Source organism: Lagopus leucura, unplaced genomic scaffold (assembly GCF_019238085.1).
Source record: "Lagopus leucura isolate 7727_CA_CO unplaced genomic scaffold, USGS_WTPT01 Super-Scaffold_100002, whole genome shotgun sequence".
NCBI classification, from domain to species: domain Eukaryota; kingdom Metazoa; phylum Chordata; class Aves; order Galliformes; family Phasianidae; genus Lagopus; species Lagopus leucura.
Genome location: NW_024962263.1, coordinates 87683433 through 87709909, shown reverse-complemented (window position 1 = coordinate 87709909; position 26477 = coordinate 87683433). Strand labels below are relative to the sequence as shown.

The 26477-nt window shown below is 46.1% G+C and overlaps 1 protein-coding gene across 3 annotated transcripts in view; it reads left to right on the top strand.

Moving 5' to 3' along the window:
• The first annotated feature begins 22015 nt into the window (after positions 1-22015).
• SLC45A4 (solute carrier family 45 member 4) overlaps positions 22016-26477 on the top strand; it is a 65626-nt gene continuing 61164 nt past the window's right edge. For all 3 annotated transcript variants that reach the window (XM_042868637.1, XM_042868636.1, XM_042868633.1), the window contains exon 1: positions 22016-22133. The gene's annotated coding sequence lies outside the window, so the exon portion shown is untranslated. The remainder of the gene's footprint in view (positions 22134-26477) is intronic.

Sequence of the window (26477 nt, the reverse complement as noted above, 5' to 3'; positions counted from 1 at the left end):
CCTTTTCTCCTGCATTTTCTCTGGCCTTGAATGACTTTGTTCCATGACTCCCTCCATTCTCCTGCCACCAATGCTGATCAGGATTCACCAAGCTTACAGGCACTTCACAAGCAATGAGGTGCCCATGGAATCCTGTTGGCTTTGCTGATGCAGAACAAACCTGGTTTCCTACCCAACAAGCCTGGGGTCCTGATCCTGAGCAAACCCTTTTCTTCCAATGCACTCACTTTTCATCTCAGAAAGGATAAAGGAAAATGCAACCTTGTATTCTGCAGGTTCCCAACTGTTAACCAAGGCAGGCATCACCATAGAATCATAGAATGGCTTAGGTTGGAAGAGACCTTAAAGATCATCTAGTTCCAACCCTCGTCTGCAGGTTGATATCACTAGATCAAGCTGCCCAGGAGCCCATCCAACCAGCCTCGAACACCTCCAAGAATGGGGTATCCACAACTTCTCTGGGCAACCTGTTCTAGTGCCTCACCACTCTCTGAGTGAAGAATTTCTTCCTAACATCTAATCATTTAGACCTTGCACTTAGCCTTGTTGAATCTCATTTGGTTCAAGTGGTCCCACTTTTCAAGCCTGTCCATGTCCCTCTGGATGGCGTGATGTCTCTTTCTCCTCTTTCACCAACAAGTTCAGGATCCCCCAACACAAGGACAGATACCTTAGATGTATGCGACAACATTTTACTTCCTGCCCCCAGAAGGTTTTAGCTCCTATCCAAGTCCATCAAGCAGCTCATGCCCTTCCCCTGTCTCCCTGTCGAAGGCTTCAGGTAATGAGACTTGAGAGATGCTTGATGGAATGGACCAGGCAGCAGAAAGGCACCCTGCAGATCTGCAGTGGTGTGAAGCAGCCATGCAGAAGAGAGCGTAATGTGAACAACCTTTCCTGGGAAAGATCAACAGTCAGGGTCCCTCTGCTCCAGCCATGTGGTGCCTGTAACAGGGAGCTATGGGCTTGAGCCAAAAGCATCAGTGTGCAGGTTGCAAAGGCTTCTCCACAGCTTGTGACAGTAGCCTTCGTGTGTCCTACATCTCACATCTCACACTGCTGAGCACAGGGATCTTGCCTACCCTGTGGCTACAACATTTGCTTGCTTTTTTAACAGCAGCGCTAAAGGGAGAAGAGAGACTTCCACCCTCACCATGAAATCTACCCCTGAAAATCCCGAGTCCTAAAGCAGAGGAACTTGTAAGCTAACACTTTACCTCTGGGTTAAAAAGCATCCCATATATTAGCAGGATTTTTTTTTTCCTTTCCTGAATATGTGCTGATCTCATTCATCTTGGGAAAAGCACTGGGTGTTCTCATCCAGGCTATACCTGGCAAGCTCCACACGCTGTGGCAGAGGGAGCGAACTTCTGAGCAGGCTCTGCAGTGGTGCTGCTGGGCTCCTTCTGCTTTCCTTCTGGAGCAAGAGCGTGGCTTCTTCACCCGGCATTCCTGGGAGAGATGAAGGGTAAGTCAGCGAATCAGCTCCGCGCGCCACGAGCATCCCCTGCTTTATGCCATTGGGTCGGGATTTATCAGCAGCCGGGCAAGAAGCGTCTGCAGGGCTTCCTCCCCCAGTCTCCTACACAGGGAGAAAACAAGCGAGTGTTTTTTCATGTGCCGTATGCAGGCAGGTTGCGAGCTGTGCTAGGAGAATAAATCAATGGGGAACGTTCCTGCTGCTATTTTAAACACTGAGAGAAACCACTAGCTAGCAATACCGAATTGCTGCATCAAGCCAAGAGCAGCAGCAGACGGATCAGCTGCCCCTTATAGCAGGGAACCCCCGCACTGCTGCCTGCACCGATGCGTGGGCTGCGTGGCTGCTTTGCTGTGTTGGTGCATTTGCTCACGGCGACACTGCAGTGATAAGTCTCCGCTGGTGCTTCATTTCAGTGCTGAGGTTAAACAAGAGTCGCAGCTGAGCTGCTCAAAGAGATCTGCACTGCTGCCATGTGAGTGCTGCACGCCTGGCTCCAAGGGGGGATGCAGCTCTTGCAGGGTGGCTGCTGAAAATGTCTCTGTCCGGAGCACTGGAGTTGCTTGCCCAGGAGAGGATGGGAAAAGGGCACACTGCATCCGCTGGGTGCTGCTGGAAGCAGTGTGTGAGATGAAAGGTGGCATCTGAGAATACAGCACAGCAACTCCTTGCATGAAAATAATGGATATTGCAGATCTGGCTGCTGCAGGAAATGTTCCCTCTGGAAATTGTAGCATACAGAATGAGAAAAGCAATTATGTGGGTTCTGCTGCAGCTCTTTTTTGTGGGGTTAATGTGGGGTGAGGATGTCTGCTGGCAGTTAAATGAGGCAGCCTGGGAAGCCAGGTAAGAGGCAGAATTAGCAGATCAGGCTGCTGTTCGGAAATGTTATCTTCATCTCACAGCATCACACAGATCAATTTCATCTTGCCTTATTCAAGAAATAAAATAAATTCAGATATGGTACCCATTTTTAAAAGCCCATAAACCACAGTGATGAGCACTACTGAATCCAGTGCTGGTTGAATGGCAGGCCCTTTACAGAAATGATGTTTATACAAGCAACACTGCTGTTGGAGGAAAAGGCTTAGTTACAGGGAGTTTTTTTGTGCATGAACTGGGGAGAAGAGGGATGAGAGGAGGTGAAAAATGCTCTCTGTACCCCCAGGCTGACTGCAGCTGGTCAAATATAATGGTTTATCACAGCTGTGATGCCAGGCATAATGCAGGGCTGTGCTTTTAAAAACAGAAGCCCAGCTGGGTTTAACATGACAATTACTCCTGGTGCTGTCGGTGCTCCCCATCTCATACGTCTCATAGCTAAAACTGCAGCTTGTTTCTAAAAATTCAGTGTTGGATGCCCAGTGCCACTACTGATGGATGTAGGATTGATCCTTCCATTGTCTGTGAATGGAGGGATCAATCCTGCGTGGTCACTACATGCTGCAGGGCTGGCACAGCCCTTCCCTTCTCACTGCCTTCCCTGGCACATATGGTAGTGATGGGTCGACAGCTGAACTAGATGTTCTCATTGGTCTTTTCCAACCTTAATGATTCTGATTCCATGATTCTATATCAGTCCTTGTCCTTTGGGATGAAAGGTGAGGAAATGAGGCCTCCAGCATGCTGTCTGAGGTCTGATCTCCAGGGAACAGGGGGGTCCAAGCTAACTGCAGTGATTCCCAGGGACCTTGATACTTGTGCTAAATGCATCAGGAGTGACCAGCACCAAAATGTTCAGCAGTGGAAAGGCACTTATTCTGCAGCAGTAGCAGCCTGTCCCAGATTGCTACAATTTTTGCTTTTACTACATTTTTTTTCCACTAAATTCACAGTCTGGATTTTTTTTTTTTTTTAATGTTGCTAAATTAAAGGGTTCTCTGTACTGAACAACCATATTAAAATGAGCCTTATTGCTCTCTACAACTCCACGAGAGGAGGTTGTGGTGAGGTGGGGGTTGGTGTCTTCTCCCAGGTAACTAGAAATAGATAAGAGGGAATGGCCTCAAGTTGCACCAGGGGATGTTAGATTGTTGAATATTAAGAAAAACTTCTCTAAAAGAGTGGTCAGGTGCTAGAACAGGCTGCCCAGGGAGGTGGTGGAGTCAGTGCTCCTGGAGGTGTTCACAAAAAATATAGATGTGGCACTGAGGGCCGTGGCCTGGAGCAGTCACTGGCATGAGTTGATGGCTGAACAAGATGATCTTCTGGTCTTTTCCGACCTCAATGATTCTGGTTATAATTCTATTAGACCTCACGTTTGAAACCAAAGGAGTTGAGTGCTACAGGCACTTGTAGCAATGGTTCTGATGATTTTAGCCTAGAAAATGGTAGGAGAATAACACTGGTACATAAGGGAAAGCTTGCAGCTCTCCAGCTTGCAGGAGCCATTCCTGGTGTGTTTTACTTTCAGTTTTCATCTGGGATAGAAATGGAGATGCAGCAAGGGCTGTCTCTTCGCAGCACCAGGCATGCAGATAATTCATCAGTTCATCAAGCAGTGCTTGGGAGGAGGTTCCAGCTAACATCTTGGTGTTCCTGCCATTTTTTTTCTTGAAAACTTAAAGCTGTTTCTTTCTGAACATCCAGAAGCACTTTTGTTCTGTGTAGGTGACCGAGCACTGACACAGGTTGCCCAGTGAGGTTGTGGGGTCTTCCCTTGGAGATCTTCAAAAGCTGCCTGGACATGATTCTGGCACCCTGCTCTGAGTTGTCTCTGCTTGAGCAGAGGTTGGACCAGATAGACTAAGAGGGCCCTTCCAATTTCAGTCATTCTGAGCCTGTTAACAAATGATCTGGATGACAATGAATCTTTTCATCCATCTCTGAAGCATAGTCACAGCTTTGATTAACAGGGATTGGAAACCTGTACCTAATCTGCCGTGGAAGTGGGTATAATGTTTTGGCCCTGCCATCTTCCCACTGTGATTTATTCTGGCTGCAAAAAGTGATCAAGCACCAGAAACAAACTTACCTTTGGATTCACTGCTTTCCTGGACTGATACCCACTGAATGCCCCTATCTACCCTGAAATCTTCAGCAAGTTGCTTTCAGACAGATCCAAACACCAAGTAATCAAAACTAGGTGAGGGCAAACATTTCCAGCATCCCAGAGCAACGGGAATTAGCACACATGCACAACAAACACCTTGCTAGCAGCTGCACTCATGAACACTAACCTGAACAGCAGCCAGCCCATTTTTTTTCTATGCTAATGCACCATTCCGGAGCAATTTTTCCAGCACATCCCACGCAAACAGGTTTTCCTTGAACACCACACAGCAGCATTTGCCAGGTTTTCTTTTTCTAATTGTAAAGGCTCAGAGGACTCTCACGTACCACTTGGTGTCTCTGCTCTGGCTGGGAGTTATGTAGCCTCAGGGGGGTCAGGGACCAAAATTTGGCGCTGAACCAGTGCAGGTTTCACTGACCCTATCTGATGTGATCAGTTCTGTCAAAGTCAAAGAATCACGAAAGGGCTGAGGATGGAAGGGAGATCTGAAGATCATCTGGCCTAAGCCCTGCTAACCTGCAGCAGGTTACTCAAGTCAAGATCCCAACGTTCCAGAGATCTCAGACCTTCAGTTTGGCACATACATAAAGGTCTACTAATGTGTCCTCCCTGTTCTCATCACAGGAATAGCCGCCCCAGGAAGGGCATCTTGATTCTTTGAAGTTGACGTACACTGTGGAAACTTGTTAATGCTCAGGTTCACTCAACATCAGCTATTAGTCCGTGGGATTGTCTGCTGGTTTAGCTAAGATCTTGGTGATCAAAGGGCCAAGGAGGAAGCACGGACAGTGTCTTTAAGGTTCTGGGTATAACTGAAGTCCCACATATTTCCCAACTGGCTCAATATAGCCATTCTGAATTTGAGGCACTGTGAAAACAGAGTTTCTAAGGCTTTATTTAACCCAATTTATCAACTTCAGCCATGTGATGGTACCTCAGGGACAGCCAGGATGCCAGCACATAACCTCAATTTGCCTTCAACCCCTTCAGCCCACAGGCAAACTCCAGGCACTAGATCCTTCTTCCCGGCCCTACAAAATCCTCCAGAGCATCTCTCCACCTGCTTATGGAATCTGAGAGTGACATGCAAGATTCCAGGGAAGGTTCAACCTACCCCAATGCGCAGTCTCCAAAGGAGTTAGGCCATCTCCTCTGTTTGTCTGCCCTTTGGAACCTTTGGCCCAATTTGAAGATCAGGGGAAAAATAGTACTGAATCAAAAGAACCAAATAAAATTTTCCCATGTGGTTTCATTCTGTAAAAAAAAAGAAAAAGAAAACTTCTAGTTATTCTTTGACCAAATTTGATCACCCTGAGAAGTTCATTAATTTTAACACACATGCACACACAAAAAAAAGGTCTAGGTTATATAAAATCTGCTTTCTCCCGTTTTTTCTATCCAAATGTGACCTTCAGTTTGCTTGGTCATAACGAATCTTTGGCTTTTAACCTCTCTCAAATAAATTAATTTTGAGCCCCAAACAAATAAAGTGAGCAGAAATTGAGTATTTCCCTTTATCCACAATGTGTCACGCTGAATGTTTGGAGAAGAAAAGGCTCTGGGGGGACCTGATAGCAACCTTTCAGCATCTGAATGAGGACTATAAGAAGGGGACACATTATAACAGGGTCTTTTGTGACAGGACAAGGGGAAACTTTTCCAAACTAAGAGGAAAGATTTGGACATAAGGTAGAAGTTTCTTACATTAAAGGGAACAAGTTGCCCAGAAAGGTGGTGGATGCCCCATCCCCTGAGACATACAAGATGGGACTGGAGGGGGCTTTGAGCAACATAGCCTAGATGTAGATGTCCCTGTTCATTGCGGGAGAGCTGGACTAAATGACCTTTAAGGGTCCCTTCTGACTCAAGTCTATGATTCTACAAAACCTGTTTCATAGTACAGTTTTACAACGGAGAGAAAAGCACATCTGTAGTTAGGCACAGGCAGAAGGACCAGTATCTCTGTGCAATACTGGAAGCAGACGGATCAGCTTGATGCATCTCTTATATACATTCTTTCAGACCTATTTTGGAGTATTTGACATTTTTAGCTAATTGTTAGGCACAGGAGAAGTTTCTGGTTGGGATCACAACCATGTCATTAGCTGGGGACTATTGTATTTGAACCCTGTGTTCACAAACCCTGAGCCTCAGGAGTGAAGAAACAGCAGCAGCTGTTAACATACTCCACAGTTTTCATCTAAATATCCCAAGCACTTGAATCTCTCCTCAGCACACAGCATTAGGCTGCAGAGCAGCCCACTATCAGGAAGCTTTGGCAGACACGGCGGGGAGACTGGAAGCTCTTGGCAACCGCTTTGACAAGTCCATTGTGCCGAGCAGAACAGTGGCCTCTTCTGCAGCCGGGCAAGAGCTGTGGCTCTCCACACGTTGCACAGGCACAAAGGCCTGTAAGTGAGGGAGCCAGGCCCACGTCGCTTCTTTGTGTGTAGTCTGGGCAGACACATCCAGGTCACTCACTCCAGACAGCATTTTTGCCATCTTCCAGTTGCCTGGAGGGGAGCTCGGTGCCTTGGCAGCAGATCCATTGCAGTCCCCAGGGTCCTTGGAGCACGGCCGGAGCGTGTGGCGGCTCAGGGACTTGGGATGGGGCCACCATGGCCTGCTTGGATGTGAGATGCCTCACGCACAACCGTGGTGCCTTTTGGGTTCATCTGTGCACAAAGCTCATTCCTCACTGGCTGAAGAGACATTCAAGGACAGGGTTTAGCTGCAGCTCACCCTCTCCTTCCTTCTCCTTGCTCCCTGTACTTCTGGCTTTGGCTGCATACAGTTAACTCCTAGGAGGAGCGGCTGCACAGGGAATGAAGGTCATCCACGGCCAAGTCTATAGTTATCTCTCCCCATGCCTTGGAATACGGTATTCAAACTCTGGGAGGTGTTTGAAAATGGGGTAATTGAGCAGGAAAGGCAGTATTTTGGCAGCTGTGAAAAGGAAAGGCAAGCTTTATCCAAGCTTTATCCATGCCCTGGAGAAAAAAGGGGAAGGTTGGGGGAGTATGAGGAAGGAGACCCGGCCATACTTCTTGTTGGGCTAACAGGAAACACAATGGCTTGATGATGGCTTTCATGTTCACAGGGCAGCTCATAGTTCTGTACGCCCCTCCTGTGCTTACTTGTGTGGCATTTTTATGAGATGCCCCTTACACTTTTGAGAATGAATAAAAAAGCAGGTGATAGTCCATTCTTCTAGAAGATCTTATCTGTTGTTGGCCAGCTATCTGTCCCCAAAAATACTTTTCTCTGCCACCCTGGAGAGAGAAAGAAAAGTAGAGGAACAGTTGAAAAAGATCAAGACGCTGCAGCAAACCCGACACCCTCTGAGACATCTGAGAGAGCAGAAACTTTGCTTGCTTTGTTTCTACACAACTGATCAATTGAAAGCAGTCAATGGAACTCAGTGGGTTAGCACGTTCCTGCAGGATGCTGGTGAGGCCAGAGCTGAACGTGCACGCTTGACACACGCACACATAGGCTGTCTGGTGAGACTTCAAGTCCTCCTGCTAGCTCATTTTGGTCTCAGTAAGGAAACACTCATTCAGAGCAATCAACTTGGATGGCAAAAAATGCTGTATAAAAAAATCCTCACAGCGTGTTCCCTGGGGACTGGGAGTCTCCTGTGGAGACATTTCATTGCTCTGGCAGTGAAGAAAAACAAACTATGATATGCTCTGATATGATTAAAAATAATATAACGTCTCATTCTCTTAGTCATGGATGGAGTGTAAACCAGGTCTGAACTTCCCACTCTAGAAACACCGCAGGTTCAGTCCAGGGTTAGAATCATTGAATCACAGAATCGTTTGAGTTGCAAGGAACCTTTAAAGGTCATCTAGACCAACTCCCCTGCAATGAACAGGGACATCTACAGCCAGGTTCCCCTCCTCCAGGCCCATTCAACATCTCCTTCTACAGTGCAGTGCTGCACATATTCCTAAAACTGAAAACCAGACTTGCCAGGCTGACACTTTGTTCCTGGACAAAGCTGATGATCATTCCCTCCAAGGCATGTCAAGCTGCCTTTCTCACATTCAGACAAGCTTTTCCAATGAAATTTTGTCTTCCTGCAGCTTCTGCATCTTCTTCTGCTTTATTACCTTCCTCCCTCTTTATTTCTCTTTCATACACTTCCTTTATTCCCTCCTCTAGGGAATAAAGGGTCACACAGACATGTGTGTTTGATTCTTTTTTCAGGGATCACTCATCCACACGAGCAAATTCAGCATCCTCACTGCTGATAAGAGCATCATTCTATTCCAGAGCAAATCTTTTGACACCTATTGCCCTACATACTCACTTAGACCTCTCTCTCCTACATCATCCCATGGGTGTTTAATTAGTATTTAAAGGTCAGCTTGGCTAAAACAGAGTTTTCATGGAATCATAGAATATCTTGAGTTGGAAGGGACCCACAAAGATAATCATGTCCAACTCCTCCACACCATTCCCTCTAGTCCTGTTGCTGTCACAAGAGAGCAGAGCTTTCTAGTGCTGCTTTTGTGCTGATGATGCTCCAGCTACTGTTGCTATAAGAAGAAAAAAAAAAAAACAAGGCAGAACTGTTCAAGTTTTGAATTCCTGAAAAATCTGTTTAAATCAGCTCAAAAAAAAGCAAGGTTAGAACCTGGATGGAAAATCCTCTCCAGATATGATGCTGCAGAGTGGCATCAGTGCAGCATCAGATCTGCATCATGCAGTGCACCTCTGCCAACCAGCATTGTATTTAGTTACCTTAGGTGCTGCCTCTCCTCTGCTACCCTTACTACCTGTACCTTTCTACATAGCACTTCCCTGCCCATTGCTTCTGGCCAGAGGATAGAAAAAGGCTCAAACCAAGACAAAAGCTGCCCATGTCCTTATATGTGGGACAAGGAGCCATCAGAAGATGGAAGCTCAGGAGAGAATTTAGGAAGAGGCACCTGAGGGACAACTGAGACCCCAACAGGACAACTGTGCCCTGAGGAAGCCTTAAAGTAGACAAGACCACAGAGCACTCGGGAACTTCATCTTCATGATCTTCATGCTGTCAAACCTATTCCATAGTCCTCACCCCCTAAAAACAAACAAACAAACAAACAAAAAAAAACAGTGAATACAATAATAGGGTGTTACAACTGGGAAGTGCTCATAGTGGGAGACCAGCGTGCTGTGCTACACAAGAGCTTCATGTCCTGGACTTCCTTTTAATGTAAATGTGTGAAATGACACATTTATTGCAAGACTAAAGTGTAGCCATGGCAACATGATTATCAAACGGTTGCATATGGAAGTGTAAATCCATATAGGTTTCTGGCTGGTGAGATTAAAATACCCAGGGACAGGGCTCAAGGCTCAGGCTCTCCATGTCCAAAAGGAATCAGCCCCAGCTTTGAGCCTGAGATATTTTCCTGTTTTGCATCCAAACTGTCTGTTACACCTCAAGCAATCGTCAGGCTGTATTCATAGGCTTACCACGTGAGAAAACAGGCTGTGCAGCCAACAGCACCATGCTCAGGGCATTCCCCCACCCACGGCACTCATGTGACAGCGATCCGGTGACATCCGAGGGGGAAGAGCAAAACTGGTAAGTTGGCACTCTTACAGCCTCCAAGCACTGATCTTCTTGGCTCTTCCTCACAAGCAGGGCACGTTGATTTTCCATAGCCACCAGCTAGGGGCAGAGTTGCAATACTGCAGGTAGGAAAATTCCATCTCATCTTCTGCCTTCTTTACTGGGCACGAGGCAGGCACTGGTATAGGTTAACTAGATCTACATCCCTGGAGATCTCCAAAAGCCACCTGGACATTATCCTGGGCAGAGTGGTTATAGGTGTCCCTTCTTGAGCAGGGGGTGAACCAGATGGACCAACTACTTTTAGATTCTGTGATACTTAAGACAGGAGCCTCAGCATCCCTCTGTACACAGCAGGTACCTCCACAGCAGCACAGCGAGCAGCTTCACTGAACAACAGACCTATTCTAAAATATTCAGTGAATTCCCCCTGCTGTCAGATAGGAATTCACATTCTCGATTGGATATTCCTTTAGTTAATTAACCCCTGATCCTTATTTCCAGTGGGAAGGTCTCTCATTTCTATCTCCAGCAAATGAGTCCTGCAGCTCTTCACACAATAGATCAGGCAGCCTGCTAAGACCTGGCACCTGCTGCTGCTGCAGGTATTTCTGGGGACTGATCACATCCCTTTTAACCTTATCTCCTGTGAGCCAAACATACTGCAGCTCAAGAGGTTCACGTTGGCTATTAGGAAAAATTTCTTCTCAGAAGGAGTGGTGAGGTATTGGAACAGGCTGCTCAGGAAAGCGATGAGGTCACTGTCCTGTCCCTGGAGGTGTTCAAGGAGTATATGTGGCACTGAGGGACATGGTTTAGTGGGCACAGTGGTGATGGGTTGATGGTTGGATTAGATGATCTTAGTGGTCTTTTTCAACCCTAATGATTTTATTCTACGGCAGACTGAGTGTCTGATTTTTGATTAGCCATGAAGTATTGCTTAAAGAAAGGCATTGCCACCCTGCTGTTAGCACTGACTGACACAAGGCCCATGATGTGGGAGCATCACTGTGCTGCCCGACCACTCAGACCACGCCACAATGGCAGCTGCCTGCTCCCCAAACTCACTGTCTGCTGCAGAAAGGAGCGAAGCTGTTATCCGCATCCTCTCCACATCACGCTGCTCTTTGCAGTCCCTTGATCTCTGTAACCGGAGTATACTAATGGGAGTGCCAGAGCCTGAAGTGGCTTAAAGCCATTTTGCTCACTGCTCAATGAGTGGATGAAATCTGCAGGCAAGCAAGTCAAGAGCTTTCCGCTTCCCGCAGCAATGAGTACACCAAGCGGCCTGCCTTGTTTAGCTGCTTTTATGAATGGAGCCAGAAAAAAGCAGATGCTGTGAAGTTGTTGCTAAGAAGATTTTTCTTTTTTTTTCCTGCTGCCCTGACTGCTCCAGCCAATGCAAGCACCAGTGTCCTGAGCACTGTGCAGCCCTGAAATGAAGGAAGTGGAAGGGACAGAAAGCACAGGTTCCTGCACTGCACTCAGCAATTACACAATCCCGTATCTGCAATTATTTCTGGCAAGGTTTATTCACCTTGTGGGAGACTTTTGGAACAACATGGTGCTTTTCTAGGGAGTGTCAGTCATCAGGAGAATGTGCCTTCCAGAACTGCTTTTTTTTCTTTTTTTTTTTTTAATATCTAAGTAATTGTTTCTTTATACTTTGGTCTTTGCTTTTTAATGACTCACGCTTCTACCTTGTCAGCTTTCAATGCAGGCCCTGCCCTCCCTTACAGTGCTACAATCCTCCCAGCTCTCACTCACTGCACCAGGTCAGCCAGGGTAAAATGGGGAAAGACGAGAATTCCTTCTGCCTGCGCCATCCAGACGTTCAGCTTACCAGGGGCTGCTTCTGGGGGTCTGCAGTGAGCAAGCATTAAAAGCAAGGTGCAGGCACGCTTCTGATGCATGCAAGCAGAGGTTGGGCTGTGGTTTGGGATGTAGAATCCAGATGCATTTTTACAGAGACAGAGACAGGCTCCGATCCCCAGCTCAGCTTCTGTGCCAATTGTCTCCTTTCTGTTCCAGCCTCCCGCAGCGCAGAAGTGCTCTTCAAAATAAAGAGACACAAAGCTTAAACATTCATAAAATTACTTCTTTAGCTTTAATCTCCATGAAAAATGAGCGCACATTTAGTGAAGGGCTGAGGTGCATGTGTGTATGTGTGTGTGTGTAACTTTTCCCCTTTTGCTCCCCTCTAAAAAGGAAAAAAAAAAAAAAAAGAAAAACAACTTGAGGCAGAGAGCTATTATGGAAAATTTCAGGCTGAATGGTTAAAGCATGGCCAACTTGTAAAGTAATTGGAAACACAAGGGTAGAAAGGAAAGTGTTTGGCAATATGAGTATTGTGCTTTGGGATGAAAGGTGCTATGTAACTGGAGGACTCTTTTTTATTGCAAGCTCTCCTCTCTGATATGTTAATTGTGTTTTGCCTGATCCCTTGACAGTTCATTAATTTTTGCCCAATTGCAGGCTGTCGAGTGCAGATAAATTCCAGACTATTATGGGAACACCCTAGAAGTTTGTATAGAAAGGAAACTCGCTGTTTCCTGTATCATCCTTCTGGGGATCTTGAAAGAGTTCACAAAAAGCACTTAAGCGAACTTTCTTTGCTGGATAACGGAAGGAAAGGAAACTGTGAACAAGCAAACAACACTCAATTCCATGAGACAAGAGATACTAGTAGGTCACTGGGAGAAAGTGAAGTCAGTGACTGCAACACACACACACAGGCAGACAGAAACTATCTAATGGTACTCCCAGAATAATGGGAATCTCTGCACTTGCGCAGTGGTTTTGATCTGTGGTGGAACATCTGTCCCAACAATGTGTGAAGTCTTTTAGATGTACCTTGAAGTTCAAATAGCAGAGTTGGAAATGGACATGGATCAGCTGAACAGCTTCTCTTTTTTCCTGCCACAATCAACACAGTGAGCAGAGGTCTGTTACCACCAGCTGCATGCTTTCCTAGGGCTGGCTTCAAGTGCAGAATTCACATAGAGTTGGGGCTGGAACCAAACAGCTTCAGGTGCACGAGTCTCCATCTCCAAGACTGAGAAATGCCCCATCCCTGGAGGCATTGAAGGCCAGGCTGGATGTGGCTCTGGGCAGCCTGGTCTGGAGGCTGGTGACCCTGCACGTAGCAGGGAGCTTGAAACCAGATGATCACTGTGGTCCTTTTCAACCCAGGCTATCCTGTGATTCTCTGATTCTATGAAATACTGGGAAAAACAATTTATTAGCTTGTCTCTATCTCTGTATTTTAAGCCTAAAGACATGAGTTGGCGTGTTCTCATAAACTGTTGGACTGTATGCTCCTGTCCGTGATAACTTTCAAACTTCTGGGTTTCAGCAGCAATTCAGAGGGAGATCAAAATCACTGAGCAGATGAAATTCAATGAGTTTGTTAAATAAGTGCCTAGAGGTGGAGGTCTGCAAAGGGCTCTTCTGGGATATACACTTTGTGGCATTCAATATGCATCAACCCAAATGGTGGAGAGCCACCCTATCTGCTTAAACCCCAGGAAAACTGCTTGAATTTTGCAGTTTACAACAAGCCACAGAAATGTAAGAAGAAATGGTCCTGAGGAACTCTTGGTTAGCAGTAAGCAGAGCAGGGTGGGAGGAAGGGAGAGAAGGGAAGCTTTACAGCAGCATCTCATTTCTAGGAAGTGAAGCTCAAAACAAACCAGAGGAGATGACAGAAAGCCGATAACCCCTACAAAACAGAATCACTCCCTCAGAAGAGGGAGATTTTGTGCAGCAGAGTATTAAGGATCAATATCAAAGGGCAAAGCTGACAGGTCACTTCCAGGAGGAGAAAAGAATACAAACTGTTCATCCAGCACACTGTTCATCCAGCAGAAAAGTATTATTTTTATGTTGGTTTTTCCTACCAAATTAGCTAGATATTTCCTACCAAATTAGCTCATAAAGTCATAGGATGGCTTGAGCTGAACTCAGTTCCGTGTCCAAAGTTCCCAAATTCTTCACTGAACTTCTCCAGGCATGTTCTATCCACATCCCCACCAGATCACGCTGAAAGGATATGGGGAACACACTGCTTGCCTGATTTGCACTGCTGAAAAATAAACCTCCAAAGGGTTGTGAGACCTGTCAGAAGGGAGGTTAAGGACAGAATGAGTTGATGGAGCCAGCTGTAGATGGTAAGAACTGATGTCTGCTCAATACCTGTTGTAGAGCTTAAGAGAGGATTTCTGTCTCCAAGGATGCTGACTGGAAATTTTTGAAAGGCATTTATGAAAATATCAATTATGAAAACATTGTTTTTCTGGCAGGTTCTGTAACATGCGCTTCTGGTCTGACCAAAACCACTAACGGGAAAAAGAGAGGGGAAACTTTTGCCAGCTGGAAGAAAATACTTTGTTCACATTTAGAACAAACCATTCAAGCCAGTTCCTGTCTAACTGGGACTGGGGAGGGCCATTTTTGCAGAAATAGGGCTGATTACTTGATGACAAAAATCAAATCTTCCCCAAACCATTTCTCCTGATCTGCTCTCAAAGTTCTGCACAGCATCAGTGCTTCCTTGGGGAGCTCGTTAAAACACCCTTCTTGCGGCTAAGAACTTTCTCTCCTCTCAATTTCATTAACTTCTTTATCGTCATCTGCTCTGCATGTTATAAATCATCTCCACTCAAGCTGCCACCTTCTGAATTTCTGTCCCACAAGCACTGGAACCCCCATCCTCCTTTCCTACGTGGTTTAATCACCTCTGTTCTCTGGCCCAAGTGAATGCCAAAATATGCTTTTGGAGAGCATCTGTCTACACTCAGCATCAAGACATTGACAAGCCAGAAAAGAGGGCTGAGACCCGTGTAGGGATAAAGGATCTTTATTTCTGCTCTGAAATATTCAAAACAACTTCCTTGCCTGATTTGATTCACTAATCAGAGAAGAAAAAAAAAGAAACTGCTGGAACAGGCTGCCCAGAGAGGCTGTGGATGCCCCGTCCCTGGAGGTGTTCAAGGCCAAGTTGGATGGGGCCCTGGGCAGCCTGGTCTGGTATTAAATGGGGAGGTTGGTGGCCATGTCTATGGCAGGGGGGATATTCATGATCCTTGAGGTCCCTTCCAACCCTGGCCATTCTGTGATTCTGCGATTCTGTGAAGAAAAACTCAAGATTATTAAACTTTTGGTCCTACCAAAGCATTTCTTGGTATTTGAGGTATATACGTTAGGATGTTAGTTGCCACACCCCATTTACAAATAAAAGAAAAAGCTTTTGAATTCATAGGACTGCCCAAATAAAAGAAGCATCAAGGAAAGATACCTCTAGAATCTTCCTGGTTTGCTTGCTGCTGACAGCATTCCAGAAAAGAGCAATGGCACCTCCAGGTGCCCCTCCAACAGGTTGCGTGGTGGTTCCAGGACGATGTGGGAAATGTTCAAGGAAAAGGAAAAAATTGCTCAGAAAGAGCTGAAAAAAAACAGCTGTTTTTTCTTATAGAGATCAAAAGTGAGAGCTGGGGTGTGACTTACCCCAGGAAAGACAATACTAGGGGAAAGGACTTGGCCATTATCTGTCAGCCCCTGCAGGCTGACACAAGGTGTAACAAGTGTGATACGAGTCAGTGCACACTGTTCATCCAGCAGAAAAGTATCTGTTTATTTTTACGTTGGTTTTTCCTACCAAATTAGCTAGATGCATTCATTGACTAATCCTGAGCAAATTTGATCAGCAGATGAGAAGGAGAGGAATGGGAGACCCCCTCTGGGGAGCAAATAGATTTTGAATCGTCACTGTAAGGTGAAACCAGAGCTTAAGAACAGCAGTGTGCAGCCTCCACACTGCTCTTCATGTAAAGGGACAACTTCCTTCCAGACACAACAAGAACATTCTTGATTGGAATGATAGATGTTGTGTTGAGGGACATGGTTTAGTCAAAACTATTGGTGAGTGGTGAATGGTTGTACTGGATGATCTTGTAGGTCTTTTCCAACCTTGGTGATTCTATGATTCTATATTCATTTATAGGGAAAAATCACTGAATGCAATTTAAGTGAACTATAGAATTTGTCATTTTTCACCCACCTTTTAGGAGTGGAAAGTAATTGAAATCACTTCTAAAACCTCAGTATTCTTCTGGGGATTTCAATTTCCACTCCAAACAACTCTGGACTTTGGAAACATCTTGCATTTTTTTCCCTCAACGTTTAAAATGGCTTTATAAGAAATACTTTGGGATCTGCAATTATTCAGTAGTGTTTAGAAATTCAAGCAATTAGAATGAAAATTATTCATCCAATTCATATCAGTTTCCCTGTCACAACAACAACGGTCTGCTCAGGGTTATTCCTCAAACCTGGGTTGCTTAAGTCATTTAAATAGATTTCTATTTCAGAAACAAAATGAGAGCCAAGAATTTCACAATTAAAAGCTCGAGGGCTCTAAAACTTGGCTTCACCTAAGACTCTTAACATTGTTTTTATTATCTTAATCACTAGGTTTTCTTACATACTAATTTTCCATCCCATTACCAACCGGTGCCAATCCAACTTGCTTTTCCATCACCCAGGTGAGCGTTACTCATGTTTTCAGGGGAACGTTAAAAAGAACCTGGATATCATCAGGACGGCCGTGTCGATTTTTGTGACTGCTCGTGGACCTTTGCTAACACTGAGTCAGAGCTAGAGAAGCCATTAGCTTAGATGGAGCTCCTTGAGCTATACCCCAGAGTCCTCAAAAAATACAGAACACACTGCTGCTTTTCCAGATGAAGTTTTCGTGACACAGGACTAAACAATTTGAAATTCTGACCACGCTGGGACCCAGAATATTGCAAACACTGATTAGGTACAGTGCCGATTAGGCAAGGGAGAGATGAGATGAGATAAGTCACAACGTGTGGTTTTAACAGGCCCCAGCAAAGCAAAGAGCAAAGCAAGACCTCCAGGAAGGCTCTAGAGGCTTCAGGTCCCACCTTGGTGATCAAAACAAACGTGCCCAATAACACCTGCATAGTTCAAATTCAGCTGTAGCTGAAAGGCTGCGAGACAAGAAGACAGTATGAAAAACAATAAATGATGTTAAATGAAAGTGGTGTTTTCATGTCTAGATCTATAGATTGTGTTGTGATCAGACGGATGGTTGGACTAGATGATCTTAGTAGCCTTTTCCAACCTTAATGATTCTATGATTCAGATAAAAGGCAGCCTGCTCTGGTGGTTGGCGACCCTGCACATAGCAGGGGGGCTGAAACCAGATGATCATTGTGGTCCTTTTCAACCCAGGCCATTCTGTGATTCTATGATGATATGATTTTATTCTGTGCTAAACTAGATTAACTAAATTCAAAATTGTGTAAATTCAATCCAGGAAATCCACGTTTTGCTATGTGAAAGCATTAAGGAACAGACTTATATCTCAAGTGAGACTTCAGTTCAAAGACTGATTTTCATCAGCTTTCTGGTACACTGCCTACAGAGGAACCTTCACAGAGAGAAAATTAACACAGCTCTCTGCTCTGGGCATTTTTCTGTATTCACCAGTGTAAACTGGCAATATTACTGAGCAGCTTTCACCATGGTGAAGCTAATGTGAATGAAGTCACTTGAAAATCATCTCAGTCTTAACCAACCTGCCGTATTACAGGAGTTACTTCAAGGTTTTGGTTCTTTGCAAACCAAACACGATGAAAATGTATCCATTTTTCAATTTGGCTCTAAGCAAAAATAGAGAGACCGAAGTACAAATATCCCGGTGCAGAAATGGAAACCTCATAAACATCATCGTCATGGTTTAATATGAGACGGCTCGGAAGGAATACTGACTAATCCCGGCTCATTGCCCAAGCAGAGAGAAAAAGAGCAAATAACATGCAAAAGGAGTTCTGGTGTCTCCATTGAGAGGGAAGAAGTGACTGAACTACCAAGTCATGCAGTTCTCAAATGCCGTCTAGCGGCACTCCAACTGCTCTTAGTGCTTATGTAAGGTTGGAAAGATGCTGTTCTTCAAGGCCTGTCAAGTCATTCCTTGTCAACTCTAAACTGCACTGGAGCTTAACGCCTCACAGTTTTATTGTGGAGATAATTATAGAGCACACAGATTAAAAAGGCAGGATAATTTTGCTGCTGTTATTACCACTTTTTAGCTGTGCAAACCAAGACAGTAATGAGAAGGAAACCTCATTTTTCAAGACACAAATGCTTCAGGGACCTCACAAGCAGCAGCGAGAGCAACACAGCTCATGAGCTCATATCAGCCAACACAACCTCTAGGAGCTTGGGACTCCACTACAAGTCATTTGTTTTTCCATCTGGGAAAGGTGTAGGATAGCTCCTGCTCTTACTCCAGGTTTCAGCCCAAGAGATAGCTCTGCCTTGTTGGCTTAGGACTGTTGACATTGCTCAATGTCTCTAGGGTGACATGAGCCAATTGGCCTCAGATGGGTAAATTCTGGGCACAAAGTTTCTACACAAAGCTATCTGGCACTGAGAATTCAAGCTCATAGTCCAGTTTGGCTACCACAGGTAATCTCAGTGAGCCAGAAAATCTGCTTGACTGGGTCACTGCCATAAAATCGCACAGAACATCCTTCCATCCGTGGGACCTTCTTGTAACTCGTCTGAGTTTTTAAAAAAATCTTTGGTTGGCTTGGCACAAATCTACAGCCTTTATCTGATAGGCAGAAACTGGAAGCATCCCAATGCTCTTAGGGGGGAAATAAAAGCATCAAGGGACATGAACGATTTTACACAGCTACTTAAAGTTCCAAATTAATGACAACGTATGTTGGGGAAGGGTGGGAAGAAGGAAAAATGACAGTTTCAACTCAGAGCACTGTTTTCCCATCAGAAATGAACCAAACACCCTTTTGTGAGAGATACCCCAGGGATAAGTTACCGGCCAAACATGTGAAAATCGAGACTCGTTTTTCATGTCATTTACAAGTATCCTGGCTGGGAGACCTCATCTCTGCTCAGGTCTCCCAAATTCATGGCCTCTCCTTACCAGGAGACACCTCTAAGAGCTGGCTGCATCACATGTCATGGAGTCTGAAAGCCAGTCCAAACAATCCTGAGGGCTTCTGTCCATCCGGAAGACAAATTACCTTGTTGAAGTCCTGGCTTTCAAAGGATTTGGGTGCAGCAGCAGTTTCAGGAGGTTCAGTTTAATCTAGGAATCCCTGCCTTTCATGTAAAGCAACTCACACTAGATCTGAACGCTGGCAAATAGTCAACTAAATCCATTATTGCATGATAATGCTCAAACATTTCATTAATTCCTAACCAGCTGTCCTCTGCCCCCTTACCCCTTTCATCACACAAACATTTCTTTAGCTGTCTGAGGGAGGGGAGAGGGAGGATCAGACGCAGTCTTGTAAAATTCCTTCACCCGCACTGCCTGCGGCAAGTTATTTCTTTTGACACGCATGTAAAATAATATTGGGGAGTTGTTTGTTTGGCTTGGCTGCATGGCAAATTTTCGTAACAGTTTTGTAAGCCACGTACCTGCGAAATGGAGGAACTTGTTGATGATCCTGCTGGCTGGTTAATTAACATTGATCATTAAATAGGGAAGACCACTTGCTCCAATTTCTATGCCAAGACGCAGGACATCGTGTAGAGAGCTGCAAGGCTTTTAGGGAAGGATATTGCTCTCCAGTGTCCCATAGAATGTTTAGAAAATCCTTGGGTACTGCCTGCCAGACAGACCAGTGGGAGCAAGGATCAGCACCCTGGGGGTTTCTCCAGCAATGTGACCCACAAAATGGAAACCAAAAAGCATTATAAGGGTCAGTAGGGAGATTTGAAGGTCACTCCTGGATGTTTTCTACACAGAAGGCACTTGCTAAAGTGCCTCAGCCTACGTATTGCCTAGGGAGAAATAACCACTGAGGAACAGGAATTGACAAAAACCACCCCGTTGAGCAGGCATCTGCTGAAAGGCAGACCATAACAAATGCCAAGGACAGAAGCATGTGCCCAAACTCACTCTCAACCACGGCTTAGGGGCTTTTCTCACATTCCCACAAACATCAGTCCCTCTCCCACACAAAAGCAGCACACGCCTGGACCACGGCTCCGTGTATTGACAGTCGTGTCCAGCACACATCCACAGATCTCATTTCATTTCTCCTATGCCAAGACCTGAGGATGTGTTTATTTATTATGAATTAAATATTTGGAGTTGAACAAGAACCTCAGAGGGAAGAGGTGGGTCTGCTTCCTTGGATTTTTTTTTCCATCCCTTCACTCTCTTTTTAACAATTTGGATTTTTTTTTTTAAACAAAAATGTTTGCTTTATGGAAAATTACCCTCTCTGGCTCTCAGCTCAGCAAGTGGCTGAGAGCTAACAACGCTCAAGAGAAAATCACAAGGAAATAAAATGGAGAAATATCTGGACACGTCTGAACACGTCTGGACATAGCCTGAACACGTCTGAAATGTCAGGGCAAGGTAAGGAGCAAGAACAATAAAATGGCATCTGAAAGTGAGGTGTCTAAACATCACGTAGCCTGGGTTGGCACAGTATATGGGGGAACAAAAACATTTCAGAAGGTGTATCTACACAACTTGAGGTGGTACTGTCATTATAACATCTATAAACATCAGCAGTAGCCAAAAAATAAAACAACCTCTCTTTGACTTTGTGACTCCTCACCGATCGTTAATTCGGTGCGCTGTGTATCACTGTGGTCACGCACGCTACCAAGTTCTTGGTCTGAATTAGTCTAAAAATACACTGAAAGTCGTATTCTAGAAAAAGAATGATGCTGGGTTTTTTTGTTCTTTGGGGGATGCAATCAGAGTGTTTTTGCCAGGCTCGAAATTAACATTGCCCTGTAACAGTGGATAGATGCATACAGCTCTTTCATTTTGCCTTCTGTGGGTTTCCTTTCTCTCCCCCCGAAGTCTGCTGCGCTTTGTGGTTTATTATTCACGATCTGCAGAGAAAGAAGTTCACAAGAGGGGGAGAAAAAAGAAAAAAAATTGTTTTGGAACATATACTTAACAGCGTGTCAAGGAACAGAAAACAACTACACTTATGCAATCTGATGTGCATTTATGCAATATAATGTGCATTTTGCAGGCTGCTCACACGCTGCCTCACACGTCCCGTTTGTGTAATGAAAATCAGAGCTATGAAGGCTGGGGGGCTGAAGTAATTCAGATTATATATATATGCCTATGGGACTGAAGTAATTCAGATTATATATACATATATATATGTATGCCTATGGGACTGAAGTAATTCAGATTGTATATATATAAATATATACATGCCTATGGGACTGAAGTGATTTAGATTATATATGTATATATATATATAATATACCCCTGTAATTAAAAATAAATAAATGTGGCTTTAAAAAGCAGTTTTAGGGCAGGTTTGCATTGGGGTCCCACAGTGTGGTGCGAACTTCAACGCAGAGGCTTTTTTTTCCTCAAAATAAAGGTAAAACGTTTGGAATGTGGAGCAGAGAGGGGGAAGGCGCCCAGCCCAGCTCCTGTTGTGTTGTGTGGTTGCTCAGGTATTAGAACAGAACGGTGGAGCTGCAAAAACACAATCCGTGCGGCTTTTCTGTAGAAACCAAGGCCAGGCCTGCTGGCGGTCGGTCGCTCAGGCTCTCTCTGGAGCCCCGTTCCAGCCGCCAGCCCGGCCGTCCCTCAGCGCAGCACAAACGCCAGTACACCTGCTGCCGCACCTCCCTCAGGAGGTAACGACCCCCCGCACCTGAGAGGGGACGCCGGGCGCCCCCGTAGCCCGCCCGCCCGTCGCCATAGCAACGCCCCCCCGACCCTGGCGCCCTTTGGCCACGCCCTCCTTATTGCATATTCATGACCCCCCAAGTGCAGGGGTGGGGGCGTGAAGGGGGCGGAAGCGGAAGCGGGAGCGGGTTTCCGAGGAGCCCGGTATAAAGCGGCCGCTGGTGCCCGGTGTCGCTCGCCGCGCTTGTGCCGCCGTGAGTGTGCTCACCCCTCCCTCCTCCTTCCCCCCCACCCCTCCCGCCGGCCGCCGCGGGTACCTCTCGGTACCGTCACAGCCTCCCCCGTCGCACGGAGCAGGACCCGGGTGCAGGGGGAGACCCGGGGGCAGGTAAGCGGGAGGTGGGGGGGGAGGGGAGAGTGAGGGATTGGGGCTGTGTGGGAATGAGGGGGGGAGAGAGGGGAGCGTGAAGGTGAGGGAAGGTTGGGCAGGGTGAGAGAGGTGTAGGATTGTGAAGGTGGGGAAGGTGGAGCGGGGTGTTGGGGTGGCTGAGATACCGAGAGCCGTGAAGGTGTGGAAGGGCTAGGGAGGCTTAGGGATGGGGTGTCGGGGGTGAGGATTTCAGCTGAGGGAGGTGGAGGACCCTGGAGGTGGGGAGGGGAGCGGAGCTGTGGGGAAAGGAGATGATGGGGATGGTGAAGATGAAGGTCTGATGGGTGGAAAGCTTAACATGAGCCAGCAGTGTGCACTTGCAGCTTGGAAAGCAAATGGTATCCTGGGCTCCATCAGAAGAGGGGTGGCCAGGAGGGACAGGGAGGTGATTGTCCCCCTCTGCTCTTCTCTTGTGAGGCCCCATCTGGAGTGCTGTGCCCGGGTGTGGAGCTCCCAGTACAAAAAAGACAGGGAGCTGTTGGAAGGGGTCCAGAGGAGAGCCACAAAGATGATCGGGGACTGGAGCACCTCCCCTATGAGACAGGAGATGGGCTTCAGCCTGGAGAAAAGAAGGCTGCAGGGTGACCTCATTGCAGCCTTTCAATACCTAAAGGGGGCATACAAACAAAAAAGATGAGGAGAATCAACTCTTTGAAAGGGTATGTAACAGCAGGACAAGGGGAAATGGTTTTAAGTCGAGGGAGGGAAATTTAGGTTGGATGTCAGGGGGAGCTCTTTACAGAGAGAGTAGTGAGGTGCTGGAACAGGCTGCCCGGAGATTGTGGATGCCCCATCCCTGGAGGTGTTCAAGGCCAGGTTGGATGGGGCCCTGGGCAGCCTGGTCTAGTATTAAATGGTTGGTGGCCCTGCCTGTGGCGGGGAGGGTTGGAGCTTTATGATCCTTGAGGTCCCTTCCAATCCTGGCCGTTTTCTGATTCTGTGAGCTGGGGAGGTTGTGAAGGTGATGAAGGAGATGTGAGGATTTGAAGAGATGGGGAGGATGTGGAGGTGGGGATGGGTGAGAGATCTGGAGGGCTAAGAAGGTGTGGGGTGAAGGGGGATATGGGACCATGAAGGTCAGGAGGGGTTGGTGAGATCTGGGCTGAGGGAGATGTAGGGCTGTGAAGGTGGAGTGAAGTCATCTGGGTGAGTCAGATGGAGCCATGAAGGTGAGGAAGGGTTATGGAGATCTAGGGTGAGAGATTAAGAGCTGTAAAGAGCATGGAGTGAGAAGTTGAGTGAGGGGATGAGAAGGTGAGGAAGGACTGGGGAGCTGTGGGGTGAGGATTTTGCATGAGGGAGATAAGGCGCTGTGAAGGTGTTGGGAAGGGTTAAGAATGCACAGGGTGAGGGAGATGTAGGGCTGTGGAGGTGAAGAAGGTGAAGTGAGGGACTGGGATGACAGATATGGAACCATGAAGGTGAGGAAAAGTTGGGGAGATTGGGGTGAGGAGGATGTGGGGTTGGGAAAGTGATGAATATGGAGTAAGGAATGGGGATGAAAGAAATGGGGCCATGGAGGGTCGGGAAGATGTGAGGCTGTGAAGGTCATGGATACAGGTTGAGGATTTGGAGTCATAAAGCCATGGAACTACAGAGATGAAGAGCTGGAGAGTTGTGATGTAGGATGTAGGGGTGTATGGGATCATGAAAGTAAGGAAGAGTTGATGAGCTGCAGGAAGAGGGATGAAGTGTTGTGAAGGTGAAGAAGGCAGAGCGAGGATTTGAGGTGGCAGAGATAGGAATCATGAAGGTCAGGAGGGGTTGGGGGATATGGGATGGGGGAGGTGCATCTCCTGTACACAATTGCAAAGGTGAAAAAAGTGTGAGAGTCTAGGAAGAGGGAAGTATGGTACCATGAGGGTGAAGAAGGATGAGAAGCTGCTGTGTGATGATTTAGGATGAGGGAGATAGGAGTCAAGGAGGGTTAGGGAGACTTAAGATGTGGGAGATGTAGTACTATGGGTGAATGAAATATGGAATCCTAGAGATGAGAGGTGTGGTCTGGGGTGAGAGATTTGAGTTGGGAAGGTGAGGAATGCAGGGGGTGAAAGACACAGAACCATGAAGGGTTGAGGAGATCTAGGGTGACAGATGTGAGGGTGGGAAGGGTTGGGGAGCTGGGAGGTGAGGGAGATGTGGGACTGTAAAGATGGGAAAGGTTAGTGAGATCTAGGGAGAGGGAAGTGTGGGGCTGTGAAACTGTAGGATAAATGTGTGTGACAGAAAGGTTAAGAAGCTTTGGGATGAATGAGATGCTGTCAGGATGAAGAGGGAATGAGGAATTATGGGATGTGTGAGGTTTTGAAGGTGTGAAAGGGTTGGGGAGCTTTGGGGTGATGGAGAAATGGGGTTGGAGGTGGAGAAGGGGTGAACTCTGGCTGGTTGGGGATGAGCAGTGGGTGGTAGATTGAGGGAGGGGTTGGAGGGGCTCGTGGTGTTTCTGGGGTAGAGCACTGAGTCCTAATGAGGTGAGGATGGGGTGAGAAAGGTGGGTTTCTCTCTGGGGTTTTGCTGGAAAAGGTCTTGACAAAGGGGCTGAAAATGGAAGTCTGTTTAGTTTTCTGGGCTATTAAACTTAACTAGTCTGCCATCTGAATAATTCCATGTTTAATCTGTAACCTGATCATGGTGTGTGCCATAGAACAAGGGAGTCTCACCTCACCTAGTTTGATATGGTGGAGGGAGGAAGAAACGATTTAGCACTTAACTCTTAGAAATCTCCCCTGAAAGGAGTAGCTTTCTTTAAGATCACGTTACCAGTGACTTTTAGCTCTGAGATGCTTGCATTTAGCACATCTAGCAGGTGTAGGAACTGCTTTTGACTTGGAAAATTACTCTCCCTTTGGGACAGTGTTCCATTGTAGTAGGTCCTGTTAAAGTTGGCATCCTGTGGTCTTCTTAAATGGAGGAAGAAAAGGAAGGGTCAAGAAAATACCTAGCCAGGACTCCAGGATGCAGTATGAGTTAACATTGCTGGTGTTGGCTACTGCAGCTAATGGCAAATGAGAAGGGCTAGAAAAAACATTACAGGATGTTGTCTATTGGACAGAAGAGGTAATTTCTCCTCCTATTGCATGATGTGAAGCTGCAATGGTAGGCAGCACTGAAAGTGGGGAGCACAGAAGGATAACTGCAGTGTTCTGAGAATTCAGAAGGAGAAATCAGTGTTACAGTGTGTATCCTTGCTGCTCTGTTAAAAAAAAAAATGCTCCAGTGTGATCCGCGTCATGTTTTGCTGCCTTGGTTCAGACAGTGCTACTAAAATATTTAATGAAACATGGCTCGAGCTGGTGCTTGAGGTCAAAGAAAGCACTGGTGAATACTTGCTGCTTGCCTGTAGAGCTTGAGCTTTTCAGTAAATGCTTGGCAGGAGTGGTTGCTGATGTGATTGCTCTGACACTTCTGCTGTTTAAATGCAGGACCTGCAGAGCTTGTGTGTGTTGTTTTGTTTTTTTTTCTTTTCCCCCCACAACATTATTGCAAAAGATAAGGTCTTCCTTGTTTGGTTTGTTTAATGATTGTACTGAGTTGGTGAAATGTTCAACAGGCCTAAATGTTCCCCTCCTAAATAAGGGAAAGTGGTTTCAGATAAGAGATAAAGGTATTTAGTTGGCACTCTGTCTGTAAACACTTCCAGAAGTGTTTGGCTTTTCTTTTTTGCCACAAGGTAACAGTACCTTAAGCTGCTGAAGCTGCATCCTGTAGTCACTTAAAAGTGTCTGAAACTATCTGTGAGCTTGTCTGTAAGAGGTAGTGGCATCTGTTGTCTTGTGAGAGCTTTATTTCTCTATCAGCGAGATAGTTACTTTCTCATGAGAACTGTCCTTAATGCCAGGTTTGACTTCAGTGATGAATGGGATCTGTGGAACATCTATTTCTACTGTAACAGTGGAGACCAATTTACATGAGCTGGCTCATGTCTCACTGCAAAAACTGTCATCCTTTCCTTGCTCAAATATATATAGCTGAGACATTTCCAGTATAACTGAAAGCGTATGCTTCTGGAGATAACCCTCTTGCGTAATGTGTGAACTCCTGCAGAAGCCTGCTGCTTCTTGAGAGTTGGTCTTTGAGAGAGGAATGAGCACTATCTGCTGCTGTGATCTTGTCTGGATGCTGTGGGGGCTGCTTGCACTGCAGTGCAGAACACAGAGCTGAGATGTTCTTAATCGCTTGGTGTACACTTCACACTTGTCAACTTAAAGCAGTGCAGTGGTGTATGGGAGGATCTCTTTTGCACATGTCCTTCATTGGTGTAAATGTACACCAGGGTGAATGTGTGTTGCCCCGGAAAGCTCT